Source organism: Leuciscus leuciscus, assembly GCF_965113295.1.
Source record: "Leuciscus leuciscus genome assembly, chromosome: 17".
In the NCBI taxonomy this organism is placed as follows: domain Eukaryota; kingdom Metazoa; phylum Chordata; class Actinopteri; order Cypriniformes; family Leuciscidae; genus Leuciscus; species Leuciscus leuciscus.
The window spans coordinates 5,112,154-5,128,117 of record NC_138741.1 but is presented as its reverse complement, the minus strand read 5'-3'; the positions used below and the strand labels follow the sequence as shown (position 1 = coordinate 5,128,117).

At 37.3% G+C, this 15,964-nt stretch overlaps 1 protein-coding gene across 1 annotated transcript in view; it reads right to left on the bottom strand.

Moving 5' to 3' along the window:
• LOC309479602 (leucine-rich repeat and fibronectin type-III domain-containing protein 2) overlaps positions 1-15,028 on the bottom strand; it is a 131,148-nt gene extending 116,120 nt beyond the window's left edge. The window contains exon 1 of the mRNA XM_082143759.1: positions 14,498-15,028. The gene's annotated coding sequence lies outside the window, so the exon portion shown is untranslated. The remainder of the gene's footprint in view (positions 1-14,497) is intronic.
• Between the last annotated feature and the right edge of the window lie 936 nt (positions 15,029-15,964).

The window sequence follows — 15,964 nt, the reverse complement described above, 5'->3', positions numbered from 1 at the left end:
AAAAAAACAAGCATGACAAGGAGAGCATTTGTGCTTGACGGAAATGCACTTGCTTGCCTGTTGCATACAGCTCTAATGAATAAGATACTACAAATCACACTTTGACAAGTAATCCTCGTTAAGCTTTTATTTAAATCAGTAACGCTCATTTATTAATCAGTGCTGTCTGCTTAAAGTGTCCTGTTTAACCATGATGCTAAAGCTTCTTTTGGACAGCAATTACACTTGAAGAGTATTATCTGTCAGGGGTGGGTCTGTAACAATTTATTTTATCAAGATAATTCCATCTACTTTACAGTATATGTTAGGATTGTCATTCATGGCAATTGCTGGTGCAGGACCCCCAACATTACATAATTTCAAAACTATCATTTGTGGAAAAAATGACAGCACTGATTGGACAGTGGCACGACACAATGCGCACAGACCCAACCTCTTATATTTGATAGTCTACATACTTAATTTTTCATGTTATACAAGATAAGACAAGATTTTACAAATAAGTTCATAATGAGCCTCTCATTCGAGTTAATATGACTTGTGCAGCCAATGATTGATTATTACACATACAAAATTTAAGACAGCAACTGAATGCAACTTAAACATGTCTATTCAATGCCTATGTACACACATACCACAGGTATATGAGTGTATCTGTCCAAACAACTGCAGGCCATAAAATGTAATATTTATATTTTGGATAATTTATCATTTTAGCTAAGAACATTGTAGAAAGGGGGTAAAAACGACATTATTTTCACTGTATGCGAGAACGGTTTTCTGTACACAATGCCATTATAACTGATATATATTCTTTATCTTTGTTTTCACACTGGAAGTCAAGGAACCAAGGCACTGATATTGCTTAGTTGACAAGCGCACAGTTGTGACTACGGCGTCTGATGGAGACAAATGAGCATCATGAGTGTTGCTGAAAAGCTGCAGAAACATGCTCTGCAGGAGACACTGGCGAGAAATGCTACAGGCAGAAGGGTACGACCCCAGTGTGTCAAGGTTTTGTAGTAAAAACAGTGAAATTGGTATTTACAGAATATCTGACACAGTAGCTGTAAAGCCTGTCTATAGAACTAATGTTAAAAATGTGTAACACAAGTGGCATAACCAGTAATTTGATAGTTTCCAAACTATTTTTAAAACATTCTTCCGCCCTTCCATCGTTCGCCTAAAAGTCAAGTCAAAAGTTCAAATGTTGGACATCTCAAACACACAGCACAACTTTGCACAACAGTATTTACTCTTTTCAGAAAGCTACCTACGAAAATCTGACATAAAGAGACTGTTTAAATCAACAAAATCACTTCCTTCTTTCTTAATACAAGTTCTCGGGTCTTAAACTGTTTTGAAGATTGATAAGAGCTGCATTAGGCTTGTTAAAGTTCTAGAAGCTTGTTTCTCTAGAAATGTCATTAAGTTGCTAATACTATGTGGGACTGGGTTTTATCCATCGGTTGTGAAAACGGAGCTACAGTATGTGTACTGAAAATGAGAATGCCATTGGCTAGTGTGGCTTTGCATTTCGTCGCTGTCAGGTGTTTCTCAAAGTGCTACTTTTCAAGAAATGGAAAATACATTTTATTTTTCAAACAATTTAAATACTGCATTGTCAAAGTTGATAGACACTTTACAATAAGGTTTTATTTGTTAACACATGAACTAATGATAAACAATACATATACATGATTTATTCATCTTAGGTCATTTTAATTTCTACATTTACTAATGTATTATTAAAATCAAAAGTTGTATCTGTTAACATTTGTTAATCCACTGTGAACTAACATGAACAAACAATGAACAGTAAGATTTTTATAACATCAACGAAGGTTAATGGATGCTGTAAATATATAATGTTCATTGTCAGTTCATGTTAGCTAATGCAATAACTAATGCATCCGATTTTTCTCTCCTTTGGCAAATGCTAGACTAATGCTAGACTAATACACTCTTCTTCGCTTCTCAATACATACAACATTAGCCCATATACATAAAGTGTTTCTTGAGCAAAGAAAACACTGTGCTTATTCAAAGAACCAGTTATTTATTTACCGTTGCATTGCAAACCAGCAGATATAACTGCATGCGGCTCTTCATTCACGATAGAGGTGGGTGGAGTTATGAGGTTTGACTGACAGTTTGAGGAGCCAATGGAGTTTCGAGGTTTAGTCACAAGGTCTTTTTAATACTTTACATTGATTAAACCCACAGACAGACGCAAAGGGTAACCAACACTAATGATTTATGGGGGGAAAAAAGACGAAATATGGAGATACAAAGTTTCCGCTGACAGCGGCGACATAGCAGCAGTTATGACTTTAAGATCACAATAAGAAAAATACAGTATATGCATAGATTAATCATTCACAATAAGTTTAGTAACATGCATTATAAAAATAGGGTCAATTTTGATTTTATGCCAATTTTAAACTTTGGAGCATAACTCATCCCATATTGTTTGTACTACAGACATGGATGACACATTAATTGTGTGTACTACTTTAATAAGCAAGTGCACTTATTTTACTTGGCAAATAAAACAAAAACAAGCACCATTTTGAAAGCACCACTTTTCTTAGGTCAACCTACTGTACTTATGGCTTAGTTATAACTTTAAAGCCATGAAAACTGCACGAAAAGTGAAATTGACTAAGTCCCAGTCTTATTCATCAGTGTTTCTAAAGCAGGGGGAAAATGCATTCACAATCTCAACTAAATGTGATAACGTTCTCCAACTCTGAAATTACTTTTACAGACAAAACCAAGATTACACAGGAAAAATAATACTATCCAATACCATAATAGCCTAATATGTCTCGCCCCCTCCAGATCCAATCAAATTCAAAAGGATAAAATCACCTAAATGCGTTATTCCCCAATGAATAGTGTTTCAATCTAAAACACCACATTATGCCAGTTAAATGTGTATTTGTTGCCTTTAATAGTCCTTCACAAGTAGCCTAGTTCTAGTAGCAACTGCAAATTACACTCTTGTCAGATCAATACATTTATATGACTGTAATTGGATTCGTTTCAGCTTTTCTTTCTTGATTAACAGTGCAGCTCTCCAGCCCACAAGACACACCCTGTGACTGAAATGTGGGTCACTATGACAGTAAACCGAAAAGCTCAGCAACGTTTTTTTAGACATATTGATCTTCTGGATTGTCTGTTCAGCTTTAGACAGAGAAGATCGATAATTTCAGTCCTGAAATATAGAAATAGTATGAAATTACTGTAGAGCCTCAATAGTATTATACTGCAGAATCGGGAAAAAGAAGAAAAGCATTTCATGGCGTTCATGCATTTGGAATATTTATATGCCACAGGGGGGTTTGGCGCTTTGTTGGAAAGAGTCGAGATACTGGTTGTGTTCCCAGGCAGGGTGTCTGGAGATTTCTGAAGCTGTGCACGCCAGTATTTCTGCCCTCCTCCGCCTGTCAGCACTGTAACCCTGAATGGTGCACATAACCCAAATTGTTCTACCAAAATACATTCAGATCAGCTTGTTCTTAAGGAGCTCTGGGCCCACTCTGGAGACTTTCAGACAGCTGTTTTAACAGCGGTGTTCCGGATTCCTCAAAAGTTACACCCACCTGATCATACGGTATGAAGAGTTAATCAGTGCGCCCACTTACTCAACTGAGCTAACCTCAAACTTGGAGGACGATGACAGACCCTGTTCTCCAGAGAGCCGGTTTGCTTTGCAGAGGCTCAGTATGCGGAACAGAGCATCTCTGTGTTTTTCAGAGCAAACAACACCCAGAGGCTCTTGACATGAAAATAAATGGAGATGTTTCTGTCTGTGTCCTTGAGCAGAGAATCATCTCACTGCTCCCTATACGCAACCCTCACGCCACTCCACTGACCCTTCACCACATCCACACCAGCAGGATCTCTTTCCTAATGCCCGCAAGTAAAATACTTTAATAAGCAATTAGAATGAATGTTACCTAGCGGATGATACAACAGGTAATGTTTTGAAAGCACCACTTGTCATGAAGTCAATCAAATGAATGGTTACTTCCCTTTTAAAGCCATGAAAACAACATGAATGTGAAATTAAGTGTGTCCTAATAAGTGTGCACGTGATTCTTAAAGCTGAAACTTCACAGATTTTCAACCCGCTTTGTATTCTTACAATGACGGTAGTAAATGTAAATTAATAATGTCTACTTCATTATCCGTGTTACCGAGAAATTCACATTTATTTGTCAAGCAAAACGCCTCATACGGCGGACTTTTGAACAGTTTTAAGGCTAAGTTTATCACTGGAAATTGGATCATACTCTGTCTACTCTTTAAACAGCATTATGGTAATAATAGAACACTATGGCAACAGCTTTCTGACCTGTACACAACAGTGTTTTGCTTTCGGGGGAGGACTGATTGAAAAGCAGTTTCTGTCAGTTTTTCCCCTCCTGTTGGCCTAAAGCATTGTTTTCATGGTCATCCAATTTGAAATGTTGACTACAAACACAGAGGTTTATCAGATTATTTGCAGCCTTTAGCCACTGACTACAACACACTGGATCCTTCACTGAAATACTCTTTGAACACTCTTGTCAACACCATAATAACTAAAAGTTTGCTAAGAATTATTTCCTAATGAAGCAAAGCAGTATTTGACTCTGATCAAGCCTATCCAATAGGAGCAGACTGGTGGGAGTGGCCTTGGACGGCAACATGCCCAGTGCATTATGGGTGTTGAAGTTTTGAAGCAGAAGGGAAGACAACAGACTTTTTTCTCTGGACTGGAGGAGGTCTTCGTGGACAAGGCAATCCCAGAATGCACTGCGACAATTCGGTCCAAAGTTAGATAAATGTTTATGGTTTAAATATTTATGAAACCTTTCTGAAATCTAAGTGGCTCTACCGGGACACCTGCCAACCTAAGAAAAACCACTGGCCACCTCAGCATTTGGAATCCCAGTATATAAAATATAAATGTTGGCAGTTTTTCCTGGTCACTTTTCAGCAGCAGTACTTCAATATGGTGACTTAAGACTGCATACCACACATTAATGATAATAAAACGGTTCTATCGATAGCTTGTCCTCATGGGCAGCACGCAGTGTTGTCCAGTTCACTCCATTTATTTTGACCTTTGTTGAGTACTGTAAGCGGTTTCTTGTGAACAGATTATCTGTCACTTTTTTTTTTATTATTAATAACATAACCATAATTAAGTGAAAGTAGAAGGTCAGATTTTTATTTTTTTTGTGTGTGTTTTTTGCACTAAAATCTGTGATTTTATGTGTCATCCAAGTATGTAAATATTGATAAAAACAACTTGTTTTCTCTACTCTAGTAATGCTAGATCTAGTACTACAAGCTCAAAGACATTTAGAATTGGTTTAATAGATAGTATCTTGGTGCCCTGGATATTGATATTTTGCATATTCATGGACACAATGTGTGTCAGGCCACTGAGGCCATAAATCCACTAGAAAACCTCAAAGTCTTCATTCCCACCCCCTTGTTAAAATACTTTTAGTGAAAATAAAACTAGTTGCAATTAAAATGTAGGTTATGTATTAAACTTTTTTTTTTTTTTTTTTTTTTACTATATGTGTGTGTGCTATGTATTTTTATTTTTAAAGCCCATTCACACTAAGAACTATAACAATAACTGGTAACACTTTAGAATAATGGTCCGTCATTAATAAGTACAGTAACTATGCAGGAGGTAATGCAGGACTAATGAGTAGTTCTACATTAACACTTCAGCTACTGCTATTAACTAATATGGAAACAAGCTTAACTAATCAGTAAGTAATGTCGAATTTAGGACTGAGATTATTAGGTAATCAATAATTGCTTAATGAGAGCATTCTCATGAAGAACTAATAGGTAATTATGACAAATTATAAAGAATTACTAATTAATTACTAATCACAACATTAACATGTCTGAGACGTTAGCAATTGTCTTTTTTTTTACTCTCAACGTGGTCATAAAATCATCAAGGGTTTCCTAGTCACTATGCAGGAACTACTAGTGATCTGGACCATTATTTTAAAGTGAAAAAAATGGTCCAGATCACTAGTAGTTCCTCCATAGTGACTAGGTAACACTTGAGTAATTAGTGATGCATTGTATGACTACATTCAGAGTAAAAATGATGACTGATTACGTCTCAGACACACAATATAATATTCTTAATAATTAGTCAGTTAGTTAATAGTTATTAGTGAAGCTTATCTCATTAAGTAATTATTGATTACATAATAATGAACTATCTCCTAAATTTGATATTTTGAAAGCGTGTTTCCATATTAGTTAATGGTAGTAGCTGAAGTGTTAATGTAGTGCTACTCATTAGTCCTGCATTACTTCCTGCATAGTTACTTATTAATGACGGACCCTTATTCTAAAGTGTTACCCAATAACTATTATCATCCACTTTACACACAAAACGTTCTGTTTATTGTAAGTATGCACTGCAGATTATGTCAGTTGCAGTTTTAAATGCTCAAGCTTTTTAAAGTCAGGAGGATTCTGATTGGCTATACATTTTTTTATCATTCATTACTAAAAAAAAAAAAAAAAAAACGCTGCGAAAGTCATTCTAACGATATTGTTCCTCTGTGTCATGCAGCTCGTCTTGTCTTCAACGAGCCCAAGAGGGCCCACGTCACTCCTCTGTTCATCTCACTGCACTGGCTACCTCTCGCTGCTCGCATCAAGTTCAAGGCATTGACGCTTGCTTACAGATCTATCACAGGCTCAGCTCCCTCCTACTTTCACTCACTCCTACGAGTCTACATCCCTACCAGAAGCCTACGATCGGTCAACGAGTGACGGCTCGTGGTTCCATCACAGAGAGCCACAAAATCACTTTCCAGAACATTCTCATTCACAGTTCCATGCTGGTGGAATGCTCTCCCAACCCTCATCCGGGATGCAGAATTCCTGACAACATTCAAAAGACAACTGAAAACTCATCTCTTCCGTGAGCACTTAAATAAAAAATAAAAAATAAAATTCCTTTCCCTTTAATCCTCCCTTATGAGCTCATGCTACTCTGACCAATGCCTGAACTTCATATTTTGAGCACTTCTTGCACTGTTTTTGGCCTCTTCACGATGACTCGCTTAATTTAGTCCTAGATTGTAAGTCGCTTTGGACAAAAGCGTCTGCTAAATGACTAAATGTTAATGTAAATGTCATTATCGTTATTGCTGTGGTGTGGACTTTACTGTTGTTATACAATTATGATTATATAGCAGTTATAGTGATTATACAATACTTTATTGTTATATTTATCGTCCTTGGTTCGACGTCCCTTTATTATAATCACATGTTGTTAGCTTAACAACATGCTAATGTCAAACTTCTGTAAACAATCAAAAGTTCAGTTTCGCATCCACTTCTTGTGAATTATAGAATTACATTTTACTGAGTGTTGCAGTTCAGTCTCTAAATTAGGTTCCATTCCATTCCAGTTACGATCCTGCCTTAAAATGACAGCAATGCAGGACACTAGGTTTTGGAATGGAGCTTGTGTGTACGTGGTTAGCTATGTTTCTCTCTCTCTCTCTCTCTCTCTCTCTCTCTCTCGTCTCTCTCTCTCTCTCCTCTCTCTCTCTCTCTCTCTCTCTCTCTCTCTCTCTCTCTCTTCTCTCTCTCTCTCTCTCTCTCTCTCTCTCTCTCTCTCTCTCTCTCTCTCTCTCTCTCTCTCTCTCTCTCTCTCTCTCTCTCTCTCTCTCTCCAACACCAGGATGCCGACAGATAAGCCTTGGATCCTTTCTAAATTACAGCCTCACAGAGCCAACGTCCCCAGCTGAGCCTGAATGTTATCGCCCCGCCACTCTACACGTAGCTCTCCATTTTCGGTCCGTAAGAGCGAAACTGTTTTAACAATTTCCTAAGGGACTACAGCTCCCCCCTCCTTTAATCCTTCCGAACGTGAGTCCTGAGAAAGGCAGTTACCCAACACATCTGATGTCTTTACTACACATAGTTCTGCTCTGATACAGATCTAAATATGGATGTTAAATGTAACTGGATCCAACTGCCCAAGGCTTGATAATAAAACCACATATGAAACTCTGGCCTCCTGTCAAAACATTCTGTGTGATCGTTTATATGCTGTAAACCCCTGGTGTTATTGCAGCACACTGGTTTCTCTGGACATTATGAACTTAAGCATGAGTATCCAAGGATCACTCAGGGAATATAACACGGGAATAGGGCTTCCTATAACCACACGCAGAGGTCGGCAGCTATACAGAGTGTAAGTAAAAGGTAAGTAAAAGCATGTCTTTATGATATTTACCCCAGGCCAGCAGTGTATTTCAGCAAAATAAGCATACATTATTATCAGATGATGTTGTCAGATGATATAGCTAATTTAAAGCGTTATTGAAACGTAATCTATACAAACTGTTTCAGAGTGTGAGAGTTTTCAGTCTTGCCTGTGATGTTGCAAAAATGTCCGGTTACACTTTATTTTAAGGTGACGTAGTTATAGTACTTTCTCAAATAATTACTGAGTAATATTAATTAATTACATGTACTTACTATAGAGTAAGTACTATATTACTGTTAGGGTTTTGTTTAAGGTTAGTAACTTGTAATTATGCATAATTTACTGTTATTAATATATTAAGTATATGTAGTAACGTCTAACTACGTCACCTCAAAATAAAGTGTTACCAAATGTCTGTCTACTGACTTGCCTTAAAGCACACGTTGCACTTTTTCAAAACCTCAAGCCCTATTATTGTTAGCTAAAACTAAATTTTTTAATAATTACTTGAAATAATAAAACATTAACTTAAAAAAAAATATATATATATATATATGTCCTAAAACTGAAAAGTTTTTCCTTTGTGTTTCCACGTATAACAACAATGTCAAAATTATCCTTGTTCACACGGATCCACAAAAACGACTAAAAACGCTGTATTCTGTTGCCAGGCCAGTAGTTGGCGATGTGACATTGTAAAGATGCACTACACAACTATAGACTGAACACATACGCATGCGCATGATTTCACCTTTTTGCCTTGAAATGATTTAGTAAATAAACCATGCGTAATTGGAAAAAAAATTATACATTATAAATAATGTTATTTAAATTATTCAAATATTTTTTTCAAGTACGCATTAAGTTTATTTACTTAATTTTATTTTAAAATGTTAAGTTAAATCAACTGATCACTTTTTACAGTATATTGTTTTCAAAAACTTGGACTTCCATTCCCCGTTTTTAAAAGCTTGCATCACGAAAACGCTGCCATCGTGTAAATGAACGGCCAAAACGCATTAAAAGTGTCCCGTTTTTAGTTGAAAGCGGCGTCGTGTAAACAGCCCCTAAAACTCAAACTATAAAAATGACAAAAACACAAATGACTAAAACATTAACTAAAACTAAAATGAAAACAGAATAAAATCTAATTCAAAATGCTAATAAAAACTAATGTATGAAACGTGCACATTCAGTGTTTCAAGCTGTGTAGTTTTTCAAAGAGTTGTGTGCTATAATTAATCCGACTTTAGCAACCACACATAACCCCCTAGCAACCACATCACAATGCAATAAAAACACTTTTTTCCATATTGTGCATGCATTGCATACTGTTTCCTACACTATTCCCCCAACACCAATTTTAACACTGAGAAACTATTAATAATATTTGCACCAAACAATGCAATATAGTTCAATCTTAGCATTATTTATGCAAATAGCATGTGCCAGAGGTCCCATTTATATGGTGTGGGAATATAGAAATGAAGTTATGAACCTGTCCGTGCCATTCGTGAACGTGAGCAACACAGGCCTCATCTCTGATGTTGGGTGGGAGTAATGATGTTCTTATATTTCACGGTGAGATGAGAACTGCTCCCCCGAGTCCCTGGAGGGGTCTCTAATTCAGAGTGTGGCTTCAGGCCGCGGCCTAGCTCCTTTCCATTCACTGTCCCTGAGGTGCCATTGCTCCAGTTACTCTCTGCCTTTATCAGAAATCAGCTCTTAAAAGCCATTCCTTCATCATCACTTTTATCACCACATCTGACCCGAGATCAGTTCATTTTCCCCAAAGGAAAATGATCACAATCTTTTTAATAGACAGAAAAAAAAAAGGCTTATGCTGAGGGCCACCACACTGGATCCAATATAGCATCAGGATCTAGATCAAAGGTATGCATATGCCATACTTACTCACATCAGACCTCAAGATATTAGAATTCTCATTAGCTGTGTTTCCACCCAAAGTTATGAATTTAACTTGTGTGCAGAATTGAAATATATAGCATTAAACATTTGTGAATAAAGCAGCGTTTCCATCCCATGTGTTCAAGAGAACAAAAACCGTCACTTCCCGGGAAATTGGTGCAAAATATCTGTAATAAAAATGGAAGTTGCTGCAATCGGGGAAGAAACTGTGGCTCTTTCTTTTTTCCTCTATCATAAATGACTTGCGTCTCAGAGCGGCAGAAGGAAAGTAATAAACGCTTCTCTAGCGTTTGGATGCTGGTGTTTATGAATGCAATTGTGTGAAACGCTTTTGGGAGAGAATTAAACCAAATCATTCTGATGACAGACTTTGCCTCAGGTATTTCAGAATGATCACACCAACATTTGAGATGCTGTGATGTGATTGGTCCTCTGGTTAGTTCAGTTATCCAATCACATCCACTGAGGCAAAGTTACATTTTTTGTTGAGCATCAAGGGATTTATTCGGTAAATGTCTTTCCATTGTAGTTTATCGGATACAAAAATGTATGCAGAGTTATAGAATTTATCTTGGCGGATTTTTTTTGGCGGAAATAGGTGGATGGAAACAAAGCTATTTTCAGTTTCCACCCTTAAAAATGTTTAGCAAGAATATTGTGGATGATTTAATATAAGTTATGTTGGGCATAAGAATAATAGGCTAGAGTTCTGCCTGCATTTATTATGCAATGAAAGCAAAGTAAGCGGATGTTTTTGTTCTGTGTAATTAAGGAATGTCTGGGAGCATTTCAAACACCAATCAATGAGTCCATTAAGTTGTTTACTGCTGATTTTCAAGAAAACAAGTACACACTCTTGCACACGCTTACAAAACATACACGTCCATATAAATATGGTATTATCTATCTCCACATTACTTTTTTTTTTTCACACAATAGCCATGCACACATAAATATACCTAGACTTGCCCAAACGCACTGCCTTTTCTTCTGTCACAATGGCTGTAAAAATGATTGCATCTCCCTCACTATCTGACCTTGTTCACTGTAGAACACAGGAAATATTATCAGCTCTGATGGTCATGATCTCTGGTCACCCAAGGAGGAATTACTGCCCCTGACACATTAGTTTTATAATAACAACATGCTAGAAGATGACAGATACTTACAGAATTGACAAAGTAGTTTTAGATTTCCCCTAAACAACAGTATTTTTTTTCTCTCTATTCACAATACTATATATATATATATATTCTGTATATGTATATATAGATGTGTATATACTGAATATATATGTATATACTGAACATATATCACTGGTCATGCCATATTCATTTTATTCTGAATATAATTGAGGTATAAGAAAAAAAGAAAAAAAAATGTTTTCTTATACCTCAATTAAATTAAAAATAAATGAATGTGGCATGACCAGTAATTCCCTCTTGGGTGGCCAGATATCATGACCATCAGAGCTGATATTCTTGAATTTCTTACAATTTCAAATTAGTAAGTTCATCTCCCTGTTTAAAATAAACTTTCTGTCGGGTGTGGCCAATCTTTAAATTCTTTAATTCGCACAACAATTTTTAAACACCTTGATTTTACCATTACTTCCAATCAACTTAAACACAAAGACAAATGGACAAACTTAGGGTTGCCTTTTCTTGAGTTTCTAAATAATTGCCACTTATCAATAAAGCTTAAGTCAAGTCAAGTCACCTTTAATTATGTAGCGCTTTATACAATACAGATTGTTTCAAAGCAGCTTTACTTTGAAATAATGCATTTCGGCTGTTGTTCAGCTGAAGTCAGTTCAGTGTTGATTTAGTTCCGTTGTAAATATCATCATTTAATAAATTAGTTAATGTTGTATATAAAGCAGTTCGGCAAAAGATGATGTCATTATTGTCCAGCTCAGCTCAGATCTCATACAACAGCGTCTGTACAGTCAGAGCAATAATCAAGTCAGATCAAGTCTTCAGATAACCTACACATAGATGCTTGCCAACCCAACAACAACAAACAATTAACAAATAGAAGTCCTGCAAAGATATCCTCAATCATTTGCGTAATGCTCGATCCAGACTGATGCATTTATATGCAGAGTCCAGGGTGCTTCAAAGAGGGCTCTGTAAATTGGGTCCAGTGGGTGAGAGGCTTTAACTGTAAGTTCATTAGGGAAATTTCCCTAATCCCCTGTGGACTAAGGCACTGTAAGTATTTTACTGCCAGTCACAGAGATTAGCCTGGCAACACTTCTGGTCTGCCGTTCCTCTGATTGAGTGGACGTCAGTTAAGAACCCAGAGGTCTCTGCAGCATTTTTATAGTAGACTTTAGTTGAATCTTAGTCTGGAGGGCCCTTTCAGAGTTTGCATAATCTCTGTCTTATGAGAATTCAAGTATAATTGGCCGACAGACAGAGATTACACCGTCTTAGTTTGGTTAATGTCAGCTCCTTAAGATGAGCAGTACACCAAGGAGCAGATGAATTGAAATTTTCAATCAGACAGAGTGACCTCATACACATGTCCTCATATTATTGAACTGCTGAAATGCAAACCAACATTCAATACGCCATTTGGATCCCTTTCTATAAAAACAACTGCAAAATTATAATTTGCATATAGAGAAGACAAATGAGGCTGGGTTGTTCAGAGCACACTGGCATACAAATGATGGTGGCATCATGGGAAATTTGTGTCAACTCTCTTACACTGACACCAGCTGAGGGGAGGACAACAAGTACACGAGCCCTGCTATGCTCGGGCAGCCCGTGAAAAGATGGCAAACCATCTGTCCAGCCCACTGGAATGGTAAAAGAGCCTTTTAAGTGGCTAAGTCTAAGCTAAGAAGGTTGATGTAAGGTTAATCATAGGCCAATTGGGAGTAATTGTCTGAGAGGTGGAGTGGCTTTAAAAGTCGACCATTGGTTTGAACTGTCATCACTTTCCTGACCCTATGGCTTCCATGTGATGGAATAGTAAGGCATTAATTTGGGGTGTTGTGCATCATTGTACTTATATTAGGGGTCAAATAACAATTGTAATAATGTATTAATGAATTGTAGAATTATAGATACAGCACACTGATTAAGGGCTCTAAAGGCTTGATTTGCTGTTATATTTCACTAATCGTGACAATTGCAGCCTTTGTCCTCAGTTATATTTGGAAATGCTGTGAAAAGGTACACAAAAGGGAGGGGACTTATTAGAGCTGCAGTGCACGTGAGCCCTAATCAAATTGCCTTTGTGCTTGAAGCTTGTTCGTCTAATGAATGTGTTCCTCAGACATTGACACGCTGCATGAGCTGGCCCTCAAGGTGAATGCTCTTTGTGCCCTTTCAATCATCATTGACGTCTGCAAGAGAGTCTCATTAAGGTCCCATAAAAAACTGCTCAATCAAGAGGCATCTTTGCAATCTTTTGGTAGCTATCAGTGCAATGCAAATGGGAGTAAAACTAGACTCGGGTGCTGTCCGCGGTGCTGAAATTCCCAGCTCTCTGTTCCCATGTGCACTTGTGTGGTGTTTCGCAAAGACTATAATTATCTGTGCCAGTGTGAACTCGGGTGGTATTATGCCACTTGATAGCCACCCTGTGCATGTGAATTATATGTTTTGCAAGGTTATATTAGCATTGTTCAATATAGTATAGCCATTAGAAACTCATCCACCACTCCCATGAACACAGGTAAGTATAAACGATCATCTATGCACTGTATACGCAGAGCTTGCATAAGCTTACTATATACACAACACGATACGAATTTGGATATTGCTCTGAAATAACACAAGGAAAAACTGAAATTACTGATTGATAAGCCATCAAATTTTACCTCTAGAACAACATTAATCAGATCAAATATTCATGCCAACGGAATTACAGGAGAACATACAATGAAACCTATACTAGGTCGTCACGAAATCATATATAAGTAATGTAATTGTGAGTGATTTCAGCTGAGAATTAGGTTGGGAAGCAAACTGGGATCCCTGAATTGTCGGCTGATTCGTAAACGGGACCAGTAATGGACACATTGCATATTATTAGAACCTTCAACTTTCCTTATCACAATTATCTACAAATCTCTGAAAGTGCACGAATCCCTTCTTCAGGACTGGAGGTGATTTATTGTTAAAGCGGGCACGTCGAATGCAGAGTTTCTAACTGTAACTAATTGAACGCGTTAACCGATATAAAAACACTAAAAGCCGTGTCGATGTCTTATTAGTAGTGTTTTTAAAATCCTTTCACAAATGACATGTGCTCGATAAGCAGCGTGACAAGCCCAGCACTTACCTTAATCATTGGGAACGTATCCATTCGTTTTGATTGCACTAAATTCTAAACGGATGCGCTTAAAGCCTCTGCTGTTTCAACACATCTTCTCTTCCTGTTTCATGTAAAAGAAAAGCAGAGAAACGAAGGAAGGTGCATTCTTGTGCACACCGACCTGAGCTGATACCCGAGTCCTACCACACCATTCATGTGTAGTTTCCACCAAGTTGAGCTGAAAACGGCCACACGCACTTCTAGATCAGACCATTATCCCCAGATCTCTCGTTAAATTGTTATTCCTCTCCGAACGCCACCCGTTTATTCCCGTGTTTCAGTTGCTGTCTGTTTCTTCATTGTTTTGTAGTGAATCCAGTAAAAGCGATGGGCAATCCCGTTCGCAAACTAAAGAGATATCCAGATAAACCCCGAGGAAAGAGCCCAGTTTGAGAAAGAATGGGTCACAAGAAGCGCAGGTCAGTTGAAGCGTGTACCGAACGTGTGTAGACGGCGATCATGAGCTCTCCAGAGCCGTGCAAATCTGTAGATGGCACAAACGAGTTAGAACGGACATGGTGCGTTGCAGGGACAACTCCGAGAAGCTTATCAGGATAACAGTAATGCACAGACGGGCGTATGGCGCATTCCAAGGCGTCCGGATTTACGCATTATATGTATGTTCACTGAAGCTTCTTTATTAGTCTTTGCGGGGAATAGGGGAGACCGGGGACAGTTGCAACACTTTTTGCATTTCTCTCAATTACTCAGAGACTATTTGGACTAGACCAACCAAATTTGTATATATTAAACTTGCATCTGTCTGCTAATTACCCATACCATTTAAAGATGATTATATATGACATATCGTTCACAGTATTTATTTGAATGGAAGAAGTCAGATGTTGCAACTGACCCCGACCCAGGGGACGGTTGCAACACAACCCAGGGACGGTTGCAACATGTTAAAAATACCTTAAATTTCATTAATTAACTTAAGCTTTTTGTCTCAATGAGCAAAGAATTCTGAAAATATTAACTGTTTTAGGCCTACTATAATATTATAGTATTATTTATTTCAATAATATTATTGTAGCCTATTATTTATTTATTTAGTCATATTTATCAAATAACAGTTATTGAGTTTTGTTTGTTCATGTGTAGAACATAGGCCTACATAGATTCAGTGTGCAGGTGTTACAGATGCTATTCAATCTCTCCATATTTCAGTGTCAGACAGGAAGAATTTAACAATTTGTAATGCAACAAACTTTTATTAAACATGCAATTTATAACATGTTGCAACCGTCCCCGACCCTATCAGCCATGACAGAACATCATGTGCCTGCTAGACACGCTGACTTTGACACATGCTAACCATGTCACTTAGTAGTCAACACAACAACAATTCAAACTATGTAAGTTTTGATTAAATCATACAAAATTTCAGGACAGTATGACAAAAATATATCTCATGAAAAAATTTACTTTCAT